Consider the following 18,416-nt stretch of genomic DNA (forward strand, 5'->3'; position numbering starts at 1 on the left):
GCGCATGGCTTTCCGTTCAGCTCTTGCACCGTGGGGATCTTGTGGCCTTCGGGTACCTTTATATGCTTCTCCGTGAGTAAGAGATCAAAAATCTGCTCGGCCTTGGTCACGTCGAAGTCGAACCCTTTTGGAGGGCCTTGTGGCTTCACCCATTTGCAGGTCACGGGGCTCGTCGCTCGAGTCCATTCAGCCACTCGCTACCTCTCGGTCTCCCGCAGCACCTTCATCCTCGTCCGCCTCAACCAGGGTCACCGCACGCTTGAATTTGTCCCGGTAAACATCCGGGTGGCGCTGCTCATATGCCGACAGCCTTCGCACCATGTGCGCCAATGAAGGGTAATCTGCTTGGGAGGCCACGTCCTTAATCGGTGATGAGAGACCCACCACCGCCAACTCGATCGCTTCTTTTTCACTTACATGAGCCGAAAAGCATCGGTTCCTAATGGTCCCGAAGCGCCGGACGTATTCTCGACACCGTCTCCCCGCGCTTCGTCATACTTGCGCTAGATCGGCAATACCAACATCGGAAGCCTCCGAGTGATACCGCTCATGGAACTCGCTCTTCCAACTGCTTCCAAGTCCGGATGGAGTTCGGTGGCAGCGATGTGTACCACCCGAAAGCCGATCCCGTGAGGGATCGTGCGAAGAACCTCACACGCAACTCGTCCGATGCTCGAGATCGTGCCCAGCTCGTGCCAAATATCGGCTCACATGCTCGATGGAGCTGGAACCATCCGATCCACTAAACTTTGTGAAGCCCGGGAGCCGATATTTGGGTGGTAGCGGGATCAGTTCGTAGTCGTTGGGGTACGGCTTGGTGTAGCCGAACGTCTTCCTTTTCGGCATCATGCCGAACCGATCTTTCGAGATTGCACAAATCTGATCCGCCGTGATGGCTGAAGGTGTCGAACCCCGAAGATTCGCCGGGTGGCATACTTAACCAGCCATGCTTGCTTTTCCGGTTCTAAGCCAACCTGCAGAGCTGAGCCGTGGAGGTTTGTCGGAGTGGCGTACTTAGCTAGCCACGTTTGCTTCTCAGGATCGGCTCCCGACGTTCCTCCCCGCCGTTCCGCAGGCCCCCGCTGTTGCAGCCCGGTTCGAGAGTGCCCGGTGTATTGCGGTCCGGCACGTATGCGCACGCGTATCCGTGCGGGATCTCCTTGGGTGCCTCGGGTAGGAATTGGTAGTCACTAGGATCACCACCAATCTTGTAGACGACGTATGCCGATGAGTTCGGCAGTTCCGGTGCTGCCCATGCGAACGGCTGGGGCTGGAGTGGCATCTCTCCTTTGAAAGTCCCCGGCGCTGGTCCCGACGGAGAATACCGGTGGCTCATGATTTCCTGGACCACGCGCGAGCGACACGCTCCAAAGTGTTCACCAGTGCTCTCGCAGTGGCGGTGCAGCGAATGAGCCACCATGTAGTTGATTTCCTCGCCGCAGCGACCTGGTGCGTTCTTCCGACGGGGCGGACAGGTCTACTCCATCGAGTGCGCCTTCGGGTGTGAAACCCTTCCACCTCGACGCCATGGGAGCGGGTTCGGTGGAAAGAGCCGATGAGTTCGGCTTCGAGGGTTGCCTTGATCTCGTCATGTTTCTTCTTGAGCTCATCGGGCGGATCCTCGTACTTGACCGGAGTGCCTTCCGCCATCTCGGATGTAGATGGCGATGTTGTGGATGTCGAAGGTTGTCCCACCGGGCGTGCCGGAATGTGTTGACGTCGAAACCCCCCGGCGGGCAGAGACGGGCAACACAAGTAGAGCCGGGAACAACTAGGGCTGCGGGCTGGCCCCGGTCCCTCGCAGCGACGGCCCGCAAAGCCTCCTGGTCGCACGTCCGATGCTATCGCAAGGGCGTGCCACCCGACCTATACCTGGTCGGGAAGGTGTGGATGATGCCTCGCTTAGTTTCCTGCATGGCATACACGTAAACATTAAATACGAGCCTCGATCGGCTCTCGGGTTATCCCGTGAATCGGCTCAAAGAGCCGATCCACCCATGATTCGAACGAGGTGTCCGAATATATGGTGGTCCTGCTTGATCAAGATAAAGCTAATGAGATCTACGACGATTTAGGGTTTTCACCGCATAATTGGATCATCCTACTCACGATTGGGCCTCGCGCTCGCGCACGGTGACCGTAAGCCGATCCTAGACAGAGCCTAAAAACCAACACGAGGTTGATCCCCGGAACATCCTTTCTAGGGCTAGCAAACGTCACCCTACACGCCGCTGGATCCTCCAACCCTTTGTAGGGCCTAACTAATGCGGATATTAAACTAATCCTTGATGAACAAGGAGCAACCGTAACGGATCAGATCTACTAAACTATGATCAAGCGGGGTGCCGCCCCTACAACTAAGATAGGTGTAAGGGCGGCTAGATGCGCAAGGGTTGCATAACGAAAGCATGTAATTCGAAGAACAATGCTAACCCTAACACATCTAAGATAACTACGTTGCTCGCCATCAAAAAGGCTTCAGCACGAGCAACACATGAACAACGTGGGCAGGCTTAGTGCTGCCTAGATCGCAAGATGCGATCTAGGCAGCATGGTGCTTACCGGAGAAACCCTCGAGACGAAGGAGTTGGCGATGCGCCGAGATTTGTTTGTGTTGAACGTTGGTTGTTGTTTATTCCATAAACCCTAGATACATATTTATAGTCCAAGGGACTTTCTAATTTAGGCGTGCACCTAACCGTGCACGGGTAAAACTCTAACTCTTAACCGACACGTAATCTAATATGTTACAGATACAAGGGCAAACTAGCCCAAACTTTGCATGTAAGGCCGATTCACGTATTTCTTCCGTATATGTATTCTTCGAGTCCATCTTGATCGCGTCCCACCTCTGACCCGGTCAAATTCTGGTGATAACAAGTATAAGTAATCATCAACCATGTTCTGTAGAACTTAAAATTGACAACTGCTCTTTACATATTGTTCAACTACAAGTCCTTTATGTATGTGCTTGTTATGATGTCTTATATCACTTGGATATGATGCTAATATAACCAAACCCTAATAAGAACCTTGTTTGAGAACCATCCTAAAAGTGCAACCAACCCTAAAGAAATCTTTACAACTCATACATCCTAAATCATCGAAGCTAGATTACGCTCGGGACGATTGCATCTCATATTATGCATTATAGCATCTTTGCCAGTTCTTTAAACATTGTCCTTACCGGACGATGATGGTATTTCAGCATTTGGAGTTCTCACGTATCGAAGCTTTTGCCTGCATAATCTTGCAGTCAAGAAAGGCAAGTTCATCACTTGCTCATGTCATTTGATTATTTGTATCAAACTATTTGCAAAGTTCTATACTTATCACTCATGCATTGAAAAGCAAAGTATTATTTTACAATTATGAATATGACTATGTGGTGGGCAATGGAACCATGGTATGTGTTGATATGGTGGAGGTTCCATTGCATGGGTACTACTCATCTAGGACTAAGTACCAATGCCGTCCAGTGATTCTAGTGCCGTACATATCGCGTTGACCATAAGATCTATAATGGCTCGGGGAAGTCAGTCTGTATCTTTTCCCTTCGCACGCCAACGGATCGGTAGAGCTGTGGGGTGTTGGAGGCACTGCCGTAGGTTGGGATAGCCTTTTAAATCCCCATCCGTGTGTGATGTTGAGCTCTACGGTCTATGATGGATTGTACAAAGTACACCGTGAGTAAAGCCGTATTATCGGAAAAAAAACTGGGGGTGTGCGGTTGGACAAAAGGGTGGGTTTGCAGTCGCGGAGAAGGCAGTGATTGGCTTGGACCTTACACCTGGCCCCACACCAAGGAAGTGTGGACGGGAACGATCACCCGGTTGGTATCAAGGATAAGTTCTCTTATGGGAAAAGTAACGCACCTCTGCGAGAGGATACTGAATTGTGACTCGTCACTCCCTGTTCCGGGAAGGGAAACTGCGAACGCGGCAGGAAAGGAACTCCATGAAGTTCTGGTCAACCTGTGAAGACTGACGGGCATAGTTTTCAGAATAAAATAAACCTTTTGAAGAAATGTTTATGAAAACTTGCATTCTCCTATGACTTTCTGGTCTATGGCTGTAGCTAGTGCATGATACACCTATTTCCTAATATGAACTTGCTGAGTACGTGTTGTGGTCAGAAACCCACCGGCGGGCAGCGACGGGCAACACCGTAGAGCCGGGAATCTCCCAGGACTGCGGCTGGCCCTGGTCCCTCCGAGCGACGGCCCGCAAAGCCTTCTGCACGCACGTCCGATGCTGTCGCAAGGGCGTGCCACCTGACCTATACCTGGTCAGGAAGGTGTTGGATGATGCCTCGCTTAGTTTCTGCATGGCATACACGTAAACGTTAAATACGAGCCTCGATCGGCTCTCAGGTTGTCCTGTGAATCGGCTCAGAGAGCCGATCCACCCATGATACGTACGAGGTGTACGATCGGATGGTGGTCCTGCTTGATCAAGATAAAGCTAAAGCGATCTACGACGATTTAGGGTTTTCACCGCATAATCGGAACATCCTACTCGTGATTGGGCCTCGCGCTCGCGTACGGTGATCGTAAGCCGATCCTAGACAGGGCCTAAAAACCAACACGAGGTTGATCCTCGGAACGTCCTGTCTAGGGCTAGCAAACTACACCCTACACGCCGCTGGATCCTCCAACCCTTTGTAAGGCCTAACTATTGCAGATATTAAACTAATCCTTGAAGAACAAGGAGCAACCGTAACGGATCGAATCTACTAAACAATGATCAAGCGGGGTGCCGCCCCTACACCTAAGATAGGTGTAGGCGGCTAGATGTATAAGGGTTGCACTACGACAGCATATGATACGAAGAACAATGCTAACCCTAACACATCTAAGATAACTACGTTGCTCGCCATCAAAAAGGCTTCAGTACGAGCAACGCGTGAACAACGTAATAAGCTTATGCTGCCTAGATCGCAAGATGCGATCTAGGCAGCATGGTGCTTACCGGAAGAAACCCTCGAGACGAAGGAGTTGGCGATGCGCCGAGATTGATTTGTGTTGAACGTTGGTTGTTGTTTATTTCATAAACCCTAGATACATATTTATAGTCCGTAGACTTTCTAACGTGGGAATAATCCCAACCGTGCACGAGGCAAACTTTAACTAACCGACACGTAATCTACTATGTTACATATACAAGGGCAAACTAGCCCAAACTTTGCATATAAGGCCGATTCACGTATTTCTTCCGTATATAATCTTCAAACCCATCTTGATCGCGGCCCACCTCTGACTCGGTCAAATTCTGGTGATAACACATGCCCCCCTGGTTTTGGAAATGACATTTCCAAAATCATTACGCTTTTCCTTCGTCGGGTCATGTCGTGGCAGAGCAGAACTGCCGCAGTATCCTTCATTATGATGCCTTGCCTCTTCCACTTCTCCGCGTGGCCTGCGAAATTTTTCTGTTGGGCACAACTTCCTCCAAAACTGCTGTGGCATTGAATCTCCCTCATATCCCCTTTACTTAACCGCTCTAAACAGTTCGCTTCTTCATCCCCTTCGCATTAGCACCCAAAAAACCCTCCTGCGCCACCATGTCTTCTTCCTCCTCATCCTCCTCCGGTCTTTCCTATGGGTCTTCCTCCTCCCGCGAGACGCCGGAGGACATCCGCGCACCAGAAGAATGGGACCAGGAAGACCACGCCTCCTCCATCTGGTCCGAGGACGACCAGTCCTTGACCAGCGGGGATGAAGATCTCCAGTTCCTCGCCGACGGGGAACTGGAATCGGAAGCGAGGATGACCGTTTCCCCGGGACGGCTGCCCCTCCTCCGAAGAAGAGGAGGAGGAAGACGACGACGACTCCCTCGAGGGCTACCCGCCGGCGAAACGCCTCCGCATGTGGTGGGACGACGACAGCAGCGACGATGAAGAGGAGGATGAAGCTCCCGTAGAGGGCTACGGGAGCAGCGACGAGGAGCCCATCGGCAGTAGTGCCGATGAGAGCTCCGAGGATGACGACGAGGGCAGCGATGGCCCGTAGATTAGGATCTACTAGTGTAGGCCTAGTAGTAGTAGATTGGTCAATAGACCCTTCTTTTATTCTTCCTTCTTCGAGCAATCGGCTCTTTCTTTGTACGAAATCCTGTTCATTAATGAAGAAGTTTCCCCAACTTGATTTTGCCGATTCTTTTTTTTTAAAAAACCGATTCTCAATGAGCCGATTGCAATCGTGGTCAAAACTCAATAAGCCGATGTCGGCGCATCAAGCCCTCATGAACCATCCTTCATCTTTTCGATCAATGAGTTTGAGTTCTGATGGATCACCACCCATGACGAAAATCACGACGCAGGACTAGCCGATGGCCACCCAATCGGCTTTCAAAAACAGAGCATCCACCAGGCCAGCTGCCCCCCGAGTCTCAGTCAAGGCGAAACAGAGACGAGGACACGCAATTCAGACAAATGGACCTGGGCTCGATCATGTCTGAGAGAACTACCATGTAGAGCCAGCCAGAGCCGATCACCCCTCCCCCGTTGAAAGTCGATACTGCAGATTCACACAACGGCTCAGGAGTAGAACTCCTCTAACACAGAGTTGGAGGTCCTTGTGTTTTGCAAATGCCACTGGTAGATCCCATAAAATTTGTGCTAGAGTCGATGGCCGTGCATCGGCTTTGTCCCTTGCATTTTTTTTACGGGCCGATTTTCCTATCGACCCCCAATGTTTCATCGCACATGCTCATCCGATTAGGTGCCCCCCGAGCCGATTCTGTCAGGGAACTGCTGAATTGGCTCTGTGGTTAGCCAAGGCGCTATATGTGAACGTCGGCTCGGTTAAGAACAGTGTTGACTTCTTCCAGTGCATCAGCCGACGCAAACCCATTGCCTCATTGTCCATTAGGCTGGCGCTGACCCTAAACAGAATGGATGGTGAGGATAATTTTGGCCGATTGCTGGAATCGGCCTCCCTATTGATCGAAGCGCTCAATGAAGGTTTTGTAATGTTCCTCCATAGATCCTTGGGGCCGATTACTTGGATCGGCATCGCCACGTTCGTCCATCGATGTTTGCTTTTGTTACACGGTCAGGCCGGTGGATAAAACCAACCTAACCCCGTTCTTTGTCACGTCGATGCGCTCGCAGTCGTCCAAATTGATGCCCGAGAGTGGCTCTTGGCCCGATGTCTCCCAAACGTTCATGCCAGCCGTCGAAATCTCGGCTGAATCATCTGCGTGGACGACTTCTAATTCATCTCCATCCCATCGTATTAGGCATTGGTGCATCGTGGATGGGATGCAACAGTTAGCGTGGATCCAATCTCTCCCTAGTAAGACGAGCATAGGAGCTCTTGCTTGTCTACAATAAAGAACGTCGTAGGGACGAGTTTTCCTTCCTACGGTCGGATCCACGTTCGAACACCTTGTGCGTCGGATGCTTGGCCGTTGAAATCGCTCGGTGTCACGTTGGTCTTGATCGAGATCCGAGCTGGGAGCGTCCCAACCGACGTAGCATGGAGTATGGCATAATGTTAAGCTGCCGCTCCGGTGTCCACCAACATCTTGTTGACAGGCTGCCCATTGATGTAACCTCGCAAGTACGGGGCCTTCGGATGCTCGTAGCTTCTTTCTCGTGGCTTCTCAAAGATGACCGGCCGTGGGCCGCAGATCAAGTTGTGCCACGGGTGCTTCGTCTAATCCTGGAGCGCTAAACTCCGTTGGAAGGATGAAGACCATGTTTGTGCCGGCCGATGTCTCAACATCGGCTTTCTTTTGTCCGGGGCGCCACTCTTTCCTTTGTGGCCGACCTTCTTCGTCCGGGGTTCGCTGAATTTTGGCGGCCGGATCAGGCCGCGCCTTCCTCAACATGTGCGGGTATAACCTTTCAGCTTCTTCCAACCCACGTAGACGCTGAACCCTTCGCTTTGGGAACGGCTGAGCCCATCGTGGGCACCACCTTGGCCGATGATACTTGTCTTCTTCTTCATCATCGTCCTCTAGTTCCTCGAGATCTTCCACCCGAGCGGACTCAGCATGCTTGTTCCTAGGCGGGAGAGGCCCTAGACGTTTGAACACAGACACGTTAGTTGCATCCTTCTTCTTTTGTTTACATTCTGGGCAGTTGCCGATTGTAGGTAATCGGCTCATTCCTGAATCCCAGCAGTGTCTGAAGAAGGGGCAGTCCCAGTGCCTATCCACGTCGTCTTGCTCCCTCGACTTTTCCTTGGCGTGGCGCTCGTATCGCTCCTCGTCGCGATCATGCCGACGACGTCTCATGTCGTCCCTAGCGAGACGATCCTTGCCATCATCGTCGTTGTGTCGCCGGCGTTGGTCGTATTGACCCACATACTTGTTGAGGAGGTGATCAGAGAGAGGTCGCTGATATCTTACGTTCCTCACTTCTCCCTCTATGATGTAGCGCTTGCCATCGTGGCGGAGCCGATCGCGTGGAGCGGCTTCCTCTGTATCCTTGCTATGAGAGCAGCTGCCCTCATCTCCGTCCTCACCAGAGTGGTGCCCAGGTCCTACCATGTTGATATTGCACGAGAAATCTGGCTGGCACCCTCCATGGTAAGTACACTCCACCATGTTAACGGCGGGGAAGGGGTGTGTGTCGACCTTCATGGCGTACTGGCTGAAAATTAGCCGCCCTTGTTCTATCGCCATTTGGACGTGTTGACGCCACACCCTGCAGTCGTTGGTGGCGTGGGTGAACGTGTTATGCCATTTGCAGTATGGCTTCCCGTTCAGCTCTTGCACCGTGGGGATCTTGTGGCCTTCGGGTAACTTTAGCTGCTTCTCCTTGAGTAAGAGGTCGAAAATCTGCTCAGCTTTGGTCACGTCGAAGTCAAATCCTTTTGGAGGACCTTGTGGCTTAACCCACTTACGGGACACGGGGCTTGCCCCCGAGTCCATTCAGCCACTGCTACCTCTTGATCTCCCGCAGCACCTTCATCTTCATCTGCCTCAACCAGGACCACCGCGCGCTTGAATTTATCCTGGTAGACATCTGGGTGGCGCTGTTCATATGCTGACAGCTTCTGCACCATGTGCGCCAATGAAGGGTAGTCTGCTTGGGAGGCCACGTCCTTGATCGATGATGAGAGACCCACCACCGCCAACTCGACTGCTTCTTTTTCACTTACGTGAACCGAATAGCATCGGTTCCTAACGGTCCTGAAGCGCTGGATGTATTCTAACACTGTTTCCCCGTGCTTCTGTCGTACTTGTGCTAGATCGGCAATACCAGCCTCGGAAGCCTCTGAGTGATACTGTATGTGGAACTGCTCTTCCAACTGCTTCCAAGTCCGGATTGAGTTCGGTGGCAGCGATGTGTACCACCCGAAAGCCGATCCTGTGAGGGACTGTGCGAAGAACCTCACCCGCAGCTCGTCTGATGCTGAGATCGTGCCCAGCTGTGCCAAATATCGGCTCACATGCTCGATGGAGCTGGAACCATCTGATCCACTAAACTTTGTGAAGTCCGGGAGCCGATATTTGGGTGGTAGCGGGATCAATTCGTACTCGTTGGGGTACGGCTTGGTATAGCCGATTGCCCTCCTTTTTGGCATCATGCCGAACTGGTCTTTCAGAATTGTACAAATCTGATCCGCGGTGATGGCTGTAGGCGTCGAACTCTGAAGGTTCGCCGGGGTGGCATACTTAGCCAGCCATGCTTGCTTTTCCAACTCTGAGCCAACTGCAGGAGCTGAGCTCTGGAGGTTTGTCGTAGTGGCGTACTTAGCTAGCCACGTCTGCTTCTCAAGATCTGTTGCCGACGTTCCTCCTGCTGTTCCAGAAGTCCCTGCCGTCGCAGCCTGGTTCGAGAGTGCCCAGTTGCTGCAGTCTGGCACGTATGCGTACGTGTATCCGTGCGGGATCTCCTTGGGCGCTTCATGTAAGAATTGGTAGTCACTAGGGTCACCACCAATCTTGTAGACGACGTATGCCGATGAATTCGGCACTTCTGGTGCTGCCAACACGAACGGCAGCGGTGGACGGGACTGGAGTGGCATCTCTCCTTGGTAAGTCCCCAGAGCTGGTCCTGACGGAGAATACCGATGGCTCATGATTTCCTGGATCACGCGCGGAGCGACACGCTCCAAAGTGTTCACCGAGGCTCTCGAGTGGCGGTGCAGCGAATGAGCCACCATGAAGTTGATCTCCTGACGCAGCGACCTGGTGCGTTCTTCTGACGGGGAGGACAGGTCCACTCCATCGAGCGCGCCTTCAGGTGAGAACCCCTTCCACCTGATGCCATGGGAGCGGGTTCTATGGAAAGAGCCGATGAGGTCGGCTTCGAGGACTGCTTTGATCTCGTCATGCTTCTTCTTGAGCTCCTCAGTCAGATCCTCGTACTTGACCGGAGTGCCTTCCGCCATCTCGGATGTAGATGGCGATGCGGTGGATGTCGAAGATTGTCCCACCGGGCGTGCCAGAATGTGTTGCGGTCGGAAACCCACCGGCGGGCAGCGACGGGCAACACCGTAGAGCCGGGAATCTCCCAGGACTGCGGCTGGCCCTGGTCCCTCCGAGCGACGGCCCGCAAAGCCTTCGCACGCACGTCCGATGCTGTCGCAAGGGCGTGCCACCTGACCTATACCTGGTCAGGAAGGTGTTGGATGATGCCTCGCTTAGTTTCCTGCATGGCATACACGTAAACGTTAAATACGAGCCTCGATTGGCTCTCAGGTTGTCCTGTGAATCGGCTCAGAGAGCCGATCCACCCATGATACGTACGAGGTGTACGATCGGATGGTGGTCCTGCTTGATCAAGATAAAGCTAAAGCGATCTACGACGATTTAGGGTTTTCACCGCATAATCGGAACATCCTACTCGTGATTGGGCCTCGCGCTCGCGTACGGTGATCGTAAGCCGATCCTAGACAGGGCCTAAAAACCAACACGAGGTTGATCCTCGGAACGTCCTGTCTAGGGCTAGCAAACTACACCCTACACGCCGCTGGATCCTCCAACCCTTTGTAAGGCCTAACTATTGCAGATATTAAACTAATCCTTGAAGAACAAGGAGCAACCGTAACGGATCGGATCTACTAAACAATGATCAAGCGGGGTGCCGCCCCTACACCTAAGATAGGTGTAAGGGCGGCTAGATGTGTAAGGGTTGCACTACGACAGCATATGATACGAAGAACAATGCTAACCCTAACACATCTAAGATAACTACGTTGCTCGCCATAAAAAGGCTTCAATGACGAGCAACGCGTGAACAACGTAATAAGCTTATGCTGCCTAGATCGCAAGATGCGATCTAGGCAGCGATGGTGCTTACCGGAAGAAACCCTCGAGACGAAGGAGTTGGCGATGCGCCGAGATTGATTTGTGTTGAACGTTGGTTGTTGTTTATTTCATAAACCCTAGATACATATTTATAGTCCGTAGACTTTCTAACGTGGGAATAATCCCAACCGTGCACGAGGCAAACTCTAACTAACCGACACGTAATCTACTATGTTACAGATACAAGGGCAAACTAGCCCAAACTTTGCATATAAGGCCGATTCACGTATTTCTTCCGTATATAATCTTCAAACCCATCTTGATCGCGGCCCACCTCTGACTCGGTCAAATTCTGGTGATAACAGTACGCTCGTACTCATTCCCTCCCATTTGAACCCCCTTCTTAGATCAAGGCACCGAAGGAGAAACTACCGTTGAACTAGAAGACAAAGGAGTCCACGGCAATAAGATGAAGAATACGATCAAAGAAGTCAATGGAGTCAAGTTCTGCATCAGTTAGAGTGGAAACTTAGACTAGTAATAGAAGGGAACATTTCCCTAATCCTAGCACCTAAGTAGCTAGATTCTATAGCAAGCCTAGTATCTCTAGAGATAGTGTTAGCAACAAGTTAGACTACGAGTCGTTCTTCTGGAGCTTTATTTGAAGTTTTACCTCACTGTAAAGTAGGAGGCTGTGTTGATCTTATGTAAACAGTTCGTGTGTACTTCTATAGACATACCTTGGACTCGCATATGTTTCTGTTGTACCACTCTGAGGGATGTAATATGAGTGGAACGGTGTTTCACTTGTGTTATGTCAACGACTTGTGTACTACACCATGCAGTGGTACGCTGGGTCACCGCAGTACTGGTATCAGAGCAAATGCTTTGACCCTAGGATTAAAACCCTTTAAAGGAGACCTATAGGTTTGGTAGTGTCTATAGGAAGTTGTATTAGTTAAACCAATTATTCTTTTGACTTGAGATGGGTATTCACTTGAGAATAACCCTGACACACTTGAGTCAATCTTTCTTATCTATCTTTCTTAAGTGAAGTTAGTTAGTTATCTTGCTTCATTCCAAATAATTAGAACACCATTGAAGCTTAAGATAATGGGTGGTAGTAGACCACAATTGGTATACAATACATGGTAGTCCAAAGAGAGGATACAACCATAAGGAAGATATCCTATTGGAAGAAGTATACCAATACAAGTATGGTTAAGTAAGAGTCATTTAAAATGTCAAATGACTGATGTTAAGTAAGGGAGATAAGTATATAAGGTAGTATATGTCTATGAGGAGTCAATCATAGGAGGTAAGGAAGAGTGATAGGAGTTACATGAGTCTACTTTTAATAATAAACTAGGTACTCATATATGATTCACTTGAGAGTCATGATGTGATGGAGTAGAACATCATAAGTGAATTACAAGAGTGTGATAAGGAGTAGGATTTAAGGAATAGTTCGAAAGCTTAGGCCTTAAAATCCTGGAAACTGTGCCAAGTATGCTCGAACCAAAGATGATAGTCGGAAGAAGGCTTTATTAGAGCATATCACATAGAGAAATCCTAGAGTTATAGGTGGTATATTCTAAACAATCATGTGTTTAGAGTAGACATGTTAGAACTAATTGTATTATAGGAAGTAGTCCTCAATAGCACATATATATGGTATACTATTTTGTTAGTACTTCCAAAGAAAACTAGGTTAACTTCAACTATCCCAGGCCATTGTGTTTCAAGTTTGTCTCATTGCAAATGTGCAATTAAGATAAATGTTGAGACCAATAGTATAAATTCACGTTTTCGTGCTAAGTATCACAACCTAAACCTATCTTGTGTGGTGTTATATACTACACATCTGAGCCTGATGTTTAGGGATGTCTTACCCAACTATTATATTCAGGCATATAAGGATGTGTACTATAAGCACAAAGCTGAATCTTCTTGGATTTTTTGGATTTTCATTGATTGACGAGATCCATACATGAAGTTTGACTTTGATATGCAAATGCATGTTGCAATATCAAGCTCTTACTTGATGTTATAGGTCTAGAGGGTAAAGGTATTCGTGTGAGCAAGTGACGAATTCTGAAGATTTTGAAGACAAGATGAAGGTTCACTAGAAGAAGGAAGTAAAGTTGTGGGAATCAACCACAACAATCTAAAGGAAGGACCAATTAAAACTCACTTTTATCCTTAATCAAGGAATAGTATCATGAAAGTGAGAAAAATAGTGAATATGGAGCAGTAGAAGTAGAGCCATATTCATTGTGGAAGAAGGGATTGCAAGTAGAGTCACTTACGATACTATCTTCATAGTACCAACAAGTGGTTATCTTGCAAAACAAACCCTAGAAGAAGGAAAATAGACAAGTGAAGTCACAGCTGGTATCCAATAAGCCACATCTAGTGCTAGATAGTCTACAGCTGGTAACAGATAGTCCACAGCTTAATCGTTCTTTCACTCTAAAGGAAAGAGGGATTCCACAGCTGGTATCCCGTAGCTGGTAAATATTTAATTGGAGGATTCACAATGGATACCCACAATTGTGTGGATACACCACAAAGAATTCTTCGTGGGACTTTAGAAAAGTACAAACTATAAGCCAGACCAAGACCAATCTTCTAACCTTGGAGTTTAATGATTAGAAGAAAGGAATTTTGAAGATCATTAGTAAACTCCAAGGGGGAGAGGAAGGCTGGAGGAGAAGTATTAAGATATTATTTGTAGTGTAATAGATGGAGAAAAGGGTCTGAACTGAAAGGAAGTCCGATCTTATTTTTATATAAGGTTGTTGGGAAGTACCCATATAAAAGTACTCTCAGGAGGTTGACAGACCAGAAGCCGAGGTTCATATCTCGGGGAAGTAAGGGTTAGACCTTAACTTGAGTAGGTAATTGTAATTACTCAAAACCAAGAAAACGTAAGTAAGTATTAGATAATGAATTGGAGGAAGAAGATATCGGAGGACAATCAAAGCCTAAGAAAACAAAAGACCGAAGGGTTTGATGTGGCACCCCGGGATCAGGGTTAGACAAATACCAGATCTTCGTCTGACATAAGCCTAACCTAGAGCTCGAGAGACTACAGTGAGAGAATCGGTAACACAACAGTGACTCTATGACTCAAGAAGTAATACAAGCTCATAACAGAGCGAAGAACCAAAGCATTACAAGCAGAGGTCACTGACCTGACATACATCAATCAACGGAAGCAAAGTTATGCTATTAGACATAGCAAGATAGCAAACGGCCTAAGAGGCCAGGAGCATAACGGCGACGTCCCAGCCCATAGATTCCAGGATGCCACCTGGGAACCCCAAGCTACTCATCGATGTCGACCTAGAAACCACCATCTGTTGGAGCGACTTCGTCTGAAACAAGAGCATGCAAAGCTGAGTACAGGGACTCAGCAAGACTTAGTACAACCTTTTAGCAAAGCGGGTATGCGGGCTTTCTGTGGAGCTTCTTTTGCGTAAAGCCAGTTTTCCTTTGTAAGACAAGAGAGAGGAGAAGCTCGACTACTCAGAACCTTTAAAAGGGGATAAGAGAGCGATATCTCTATCTCTATTGATCATCATATTGTATCCACCAATCTTCATCATCTCGAACCACTATCCTCGGATTACCCCCTCAACACCCGCAGAAGGTATCCGTAAACACACATTGGTTGCCAAGTTTTACGATGAGGTTAAAGTTCTCTATGATCTCCACGTCCGTTCCCAAGTCGTCCGTAACCGTGGACACGGCTTTTCGAAAAGATTTAACCCCTGCAGGGGTGCACAACTTTACCCACACGTGCCAACCGACTCTTAATGCCAAATTATTAGCTCTCTTCCTTGGAAAGCCGGCAGAGGGTGGTCGACCACGACCTTACCTTGTCGTCGCCGAGACCATGAGTCACGCGCTAAGGATTGTTCCGCCGTAACGGGTCAAGTCCCGAAGTCGGTCCTTAACGATGTGTACCGAGGTGGGTTTCCCCGCAGGCCGCAACCCCCGCCACCACGACCACGCTTACCGCCTGTTATGTACCTTTACCCCCAAAGCGGAATGCAATGCATATGTCCAGTATAACGCGCAAACTATGTGACTCATGGAATCTACTAGGCAAGTTAGTGAGTCGAGAGGGTACCATAATAGGGCCTCGTGTGGTTGTACGCTCGGTCTTGGTTCAAGAGGCGAGAACTCGGTTCCTAGGGTCGGCAGAAACGAAACAACCCACCACATCCCAATGTGGCCTCTCGTCTGAGCCTTTAATCATGTTTAACAACATCTCTATACTTACCACGTCAACCTGTCATGCTAGTTTCATTTCATTGTAAGGCTCCAGTCCGAAGACCGGAGTAGCGGCGTAACAAACTAAGCATGGCTAAGCATAAAGATATAAAGGCTCTAGCGACGCACACATGTCAAACCTATTTATGCTAGGAGCAGTGGATCATGGTATTTGAGGCTACAAGGGTGGAACATGCAATAGATAGGGTAACTCTACCTATCGATAAAAGACAGTTGAATCGTATGCAATATGTAGAAACCAGAGTAAAAGCATTTCAAAATCATATATGAACTAGGCTAGGGCTTGCCTTTGTCCCTGACAAACCAATGTGGATCTTCGGAGATCCCATGCTTGACTTGTTCGCTGATGGACAATTATTGATCTCCATCGTTGTCGATCTTCATCGTCTCGGGCACGTGCTCTATCGATCGCGAAGAAGCAAATACCGGAAAGGTAGATCAACAATCAACACATGGCATCGATGCAATGCGCATACAAGGATGATGATATGACATGTTAATAGTAATGAAAGTGATCCTCTAATATGCTCATCAATTTAAATAGGGCTGGAATGCATAATACTTTGCAATTCCATAAACCCCGCATATTAAAGAAAAGGGTTCATTTGTTCTTCTATTAAGGACAGGGTTCAAAGTTGTTTAGCAATGCATGCTTTTGATACTAAAATGTAGATCTCATTTTTCTGAAAATTTGGATATATTATACATAATTTTAAGATGTAAAATGGATTAGTTATAAATTTTACAAGTGCCGGTATTTTCTGAAAACGGAAAACAATGCGAAATTAGTTGGTTAAACTTTTCGAAGTGTTTTCTCTTACTGTGTTAGGATGTACGGCGGAAACTACTTTGCTCTTTCGTTAAACTCAACTTTGCTGTAGCTCTACTCCGAATAAAATCTGAACATTGGCACGTAACTACTGAACGACTGCTAGTAGTGCGAGCACTAATAGGTTTCTGCTGATTGCTGAATTCGAGTTGCAGTGTCTCAGATTGTATTTGCATGATAGGTAAAGTGAGTTTCGGTAGAGACAAATATGCAGTACTGAACGTACCCACAACCACAAGTATTCAGATTAGTGCTCTGCTAGCAGAAATAGGAGAGTTCAACATAAAATCCAGTCCAGAAACGTGTGCCTACAAGGACTACTCTGGCCGACCAAGGACTTGGCGATTGAGCGCTAACAGGGATGCGGTATGGCGCGCGTTGGATGCGCCTCATCAAGGCGGACCTAATAGCAGCGGCGCTGCCGCCTTTGTTCACTCGAACATGGCCGGCGACGACCTACCACGGTGGAGCACGGCGGCACGTACGGCGCGGGGCCAAACCAGAGGAGGAGGGAGTCCGAGGAGAAGTCCTTGAGGACCAGCGGCTCACCAGGAACGCGAAGGAGGGCTCAGCGAGGCCGGGCGAGGCCTGCAGGCGCCGCGGCGGTCGCCGGAAGCTGCGCCGGCCTCGGAGAAGACGAGGTCGGGCGGCCGATTGGAGCCTCCCTAGTCGATTCCTTCGACGGGGAGGAGCATCGGGAGGAGGCGGAGCCGGTGGTGGTCGTGGTTTGGCTCGGGGGTGGCCGGAACGACGGCGGCGACGAGCGGCCGGAGCTAGGGTTTCGGGCGCGCGCGCGAGAGAGAGAGGAAGGAGGCGCGCGAGGGGGAAAAGAGATAGGGACGAGGGGAGGCGTGCGGGAGGCTCTCCAGGACGTCGTCCTCATCCGCGGGCGAGCAGGAGGTGGCCGGCGAGCCACCAGGAGCTGCCAGGCAGCTGCCTCCTTGGCTGTAGGTAGAAGACAAAGACGATTTTTATGAAAATCCCCTTGCAGTTTAGAGTTTTCTCTGGAATTTTAAAACATGGCTAAAAACAATAGTATTTTGCTATTTGGAAATCCTTTTGGAGTTCAAAAATAACTCTAGACTTTATGTAAATACTTAGTGGCCCTTCTAATTATATTTGAGGGTCCAACAGTTTGGTTTGAAATATTTTGAGAGGATTTCAAACAGAGGGGAAATTGCACACATTTGGGTTTCCACATTGATTTATTTGCAAATTTTTCTTAATGCATTTTAAATGATGCTCATGAATGCACAAACATTTCCTAATTAGGGTTTAGCCAAAGCAGGGATGTTACAACTCTATCCCCCTTACAAGAATCTCGTCCCCGAGATTCCTAAGGTAGGAAAAGAGAAGGTAACAAGGACTACACCGATCTTCAATGAGCTTGTCGATACCACGGTGATCTTCTTTGTCGAAGAAGTTGATCCTCGACACAATGAAGAAGTTGATCCACAACACCAGGAATGAAGCGCTTCATTTTCTTCCTTTGAAATTGTTGCTCAACTGCACCTAAAGGAAAGAGGGAATAACACTGGACGGTGGATCTTCACAAAGATCGAGTATATCATGGTCAACTCACTGAAGGAGTATTGAAAACAACTCCTGAGCTAACAAACATGAAACACGTCAAGGTAAAGGAGGAGATGAAAGAAGTTTCAAATTTTTGGTAGGCAATTGCTCCACGCTTTACAAGAATACGAAGGGACAAGGTAGCGAGGAGTTAACCTGCCTTTGATACCATGACGAGGCACTCTTAGACAGGGCAACTCGTAGAAACACGAATGATTTTCAAACCAGAGAAACTTTGGATTTAAAGAATCGTAGTCACTCTTTGGATCAAGGATACATGAAACGATTATTGTCTACTAAAAAGGCCGGGGTCTAAATGACTGACGAATTCACAAAACGTGTGAATTGATTGGAACTTGAGGTATAAGCCAAAGTAAGGGGAAAAGCATTGTCGAAAGACGTAGCAAGGATTACCGGGGAGTGAATTTTTTTTTCTACTTACGAAGTTGTTGTCACCGGAGAAATGATTTCGAGGTATTGACCAGGAGACATTGAGCAGCTTTGTT

This window comes from Lolium rigidum, chromosome 2, assembly GCF_022539505.1.
Source record: "Lolium rigidum isolate FL_2022 chromosome 2, APGP_CSIRO_Lrig_0.1, whole genome shotgun sequence".
In the NCBI taxonomy this organism is placed as follows: Eukaryota; Viridiplantae; Streptophyta; class Magnoliopsida; order Poales; family Poaceae; genus Lolium; species Lolium rigidum.